Source organism: Balaenoptera musculus, chromosome 3 (assembly GCF_009873245.2).
Source record: "Balaenoptera musculus isolate JJ_BM4_2016_0621 chromosome 3, mBalMus1.pri.v3, whole genome shotgun sequence".
Classification (NCBI taxonomy): Eukaryota; Metazoa; Chordata; class Mammalia; order Artiodactyla; family Balaenopteridae; genus Balaenoptera; species Balaenoptera musculus.
In genome coordinates, this window is record NC_045787.1 from 162,980,490 (window position 1) to 162,983,897 (window position 3,408).

The window sequence follows — 3,408 nt, forward strand, 5'->3', positions numbered from 1 at the left end:
TTCACTTCTTAGTAAAGTATACGATACCTTTTAATATCTCCTTTATAACTCAGCTGAGACCTATATGTTCAGGTAAATTGTGAGAGAACACAAACCTAGCAAGAGAGAGAGACAGGATCACTGTTCCAGTTAAGCATTCCTTGCTCAGAGGGACTATACTCTTGATGCTGTTTCTACATGCCTGGCACTAGATTCAACACATACCCAGTTTAGCACAAATAAGGCACTCTAGGATTTGGATATAGAGGCATGAAACAAGTTCTTACAGTCCTGGTGCTCATATTTTTGTGGGAAAAGGGAGATGATAGTTAACAAATGATAAAGCTTTGGTTTATAAGATGGAAATGAGAGCTTTGAAGGAAAGTAAATAATGACATGTCAGATAATAGAGAGGCTGGGAGTGTGTGTATATCTTTCTTACGAGGGTAGGAGCCTCAAGTGAGTGAGGATGTCATTACTGATCACTTGTATTTCTATTAACTTACAGGAACTGCTTGGGTGTGGAAGTAAATAGAGGGCAGCAGTGTAGAAAGTCCTGCTTTCTTTGATTAACAGTAAAGATTCCCCATAAAGGTAAAGATATAGATATGGTTCATCTTCATTTTTGCAGTTCCTGTATACAACATGTGATCATGAGTTTGGACATAGGTTTCTGGGACTTGAGACTTTCCTTTGATCTGGCCACAGATATTTGTGGCATCTTTTTAACATCCTTTAAGAAACTATTCACTTTAACTATTTCAAGTTTTATATTTGGCATTTTCATTTTGCTTGTATACTGACTGACACAGTATATACTCTGTTAAACCCTGGAGTTCCCCCCAGTCTGAGAAAAGGTTATGTTCATCTGCACTGTTCTAGCCCATCCTGAGTTTATACTGTGAGTAGAGTGATATTTATGTAAGTCTACTGTGATTTCCTGGTGGAAACAACAAAAAGAGCTATGGATGTCTAGAAGGCAATTATCCAAGGAATAACTGAGGTGAGCTACAGAGAGAGGGTATCATTTTGAGTAATATCCTAATTTAATGTGAAAGGAGATAGTGGAAATTTTTAATGCCTTTCTATAAGAGAATTAGTTGAAAGCTTTTTTTTTTTTCAGTGACCCACAAAGCCTCGTATCCCATCTTACTGTTCACAGGTATCACTTCTATATGCTTAGACTTCAAGCACATATTCTAGAGTAGGAGGATACAAAAGTAACAGCTCTGAGTTTTATTAAAGAGCAAAGGAAAGCCAAATTCTGTCCATTTTTAGTGCTAACTTACATTTTCTTAGCACTGTAAAGATTGTCATTTCATAATTATTAGTCTCCCTTTTGACGTCCCTGCAAATCGTTCCTTCCATCATTCCTAACATCTTAACAAGAAGGTTAACCATGGTAGAAGAGGTTATTACCCAAACGTACAGAGCTCACAGTAATGGAATCTCAGTTTGGAAAGCCTAATGTATGCCACCAACTTAACACTTGTCAAAATTTTAAACTCAGAAGAACACTGCAAGGGACTTCCCTGGTGGTCCAGTGGCTAAGACTCTGCGCTCCTAATGCAAGGGGCCCAGGTTCAATCCCTGGTCAGGGAACTAGGTCCCACGTGCCACAACTAAAGATCCTGCATGATGCAACTGAAGAGCCCATATGCTGCAACTAAGACCTGACATAGCCAAATAAATAAATTTTTAAAAAAAGAATAACACTGCAAGAAATTACTCACTATGAAAGAAAATATGGCATCAAATTTCACAGATGACTCAAGTGGCAATATGTTCTATTTATGTTACATTCTGGAAACGCATACATAGGGACCTAAAACATCAGTCAGTGGTGAAGGGGTTTGGTAGAAAGGGGCATCACAAAAATGTTCTTTTGGGGTGATGGAGTAACCCATCTTTTGGTGGTAGCGTTACTGTACATTTGTGAAAACTCACAACTACACTTAAAATATGGTATATATACGTATTTTAAAAAAAAAAAAAAAAAAAAAAAAAAAATATGGTATATATACGTATTTTAAATAATAAACAAAAAACAATGCTTTCACATGCTAGGAAAATGTTAATCTTTGCTGAATCTTGATTTTTACATGTGCAACAGTTATTTCCACCACCTTTTGGTACTACTTACAAAGAACTGAAGGACCAGGAGGAAGGACTCAGTCCTCAACAGGCCTCTCTTGAAATCTCATCTTAATTTAGAAAACACCCTCTAGGGGTGCACTGGCCCTCATCTCATAACAGGAGTGGAGTAAGAGGGTTCCCAGATCTTTTGAGTTTAAGTTAGGTTCCATGGTCAGATCTTTGGAAGTACTATGGTTCTGAAACATAAAGGTGTATCCCATAGTCTCCCCAAGTGGAATCTGCCTGGGAACATCCTAATTCATGATCATCAGCATCATATCTTTTCCAGGGTCATCTTAAGGCCATTTCCAGCTCTACATTTCCCAGCTCAAGCCTACTCTGTACCTCCTACTGGCAAATATCTTTAGAAATCCACACCTGCCCCACTCTGGAAAATTTCTCTGTGGCAACACCAGGGGGCTATGAGCTGAGATGGTGGAAGAAACAGTGGTCAAACCCATGTCATGGGTACATACCTCTCAGCTGCAACAATCCCAGGTGTCCCATAATTATCATCTCTACTTGCTTACTTACAAAATACTTAAACATCTGCAGATTTTGAACAGGAAAACAAAAGGATCTAGACTCTGACCAAATAACAGGCACTACGTTAGCATTGCCCTCCCCACACTCCTACACCACAAAGGCCCTAGCAGCCACCCCTCATGCCTCTCAAGTCTCTAAACCACCCAAGATGGCCATAAACCAGGACATTCTGGTGTAAGAAACTATTCTCAGCCTAGTGCTAAACACAGAACAGCCACTGTTGGTAATGGACACAGTCTGGAAATGCAGGATCTCAGAGGCCCTGAGCTGATGATTCAGTGTAGCCAGCTTTCCATTTTGTCTTGGGTCGTGAAGCCAGGATCCCTCAGGCTTTTTTCACCACAGAGGCTTCCTCATTGAAAAGACAATGGTACCTACAGGATAAAGCCAAAAATGGGACCTCTGGCACATCTCAACTACAGGAGGAAGTGTGTTCCCTTCTGAGTAATGCAGTTGTTCTGGAGGAGGTCACCCCTTTTCTAGACTCATTGGCCATTTGGGGAGTCGCTTAGGATCACATGAAGGACCATGAGAGTTCATATACTTTATAGACCATGTGCTACCACCACACTTGATGGAGTCCACTGGAGAGAACGGCAGGTTCTGCCCCCGATCAAACAAGATATCCCTGATAAAAACTGCACCCAAGCATCCGCTCAAATTCCAGCAAGCACGCTAGCACTACAGGATGCCCTGGCCAATAGTCAAACTCATCTGCACATTTTCACAGACCCTTTGACCGTTGCC

General features: G+C 40.5%; 1 non-coding gene across 1 annotated transcript; it reads left to right on the forward strand.

The window, feature by feature from the left end:
- The first annotated feature begins 1,508 nt into the window (after positions 1–1,508).
- TRNAR-CCU lies at positions 1,509–1,581 on the forward strand. The gene has a single exon. It is a non-coding gene; the product is annotated as a tRNA-Arg (tRNA).
- The last annotated feature ends 1,827 nt before the right edge of the window (positions 1,582–3,408 follow it).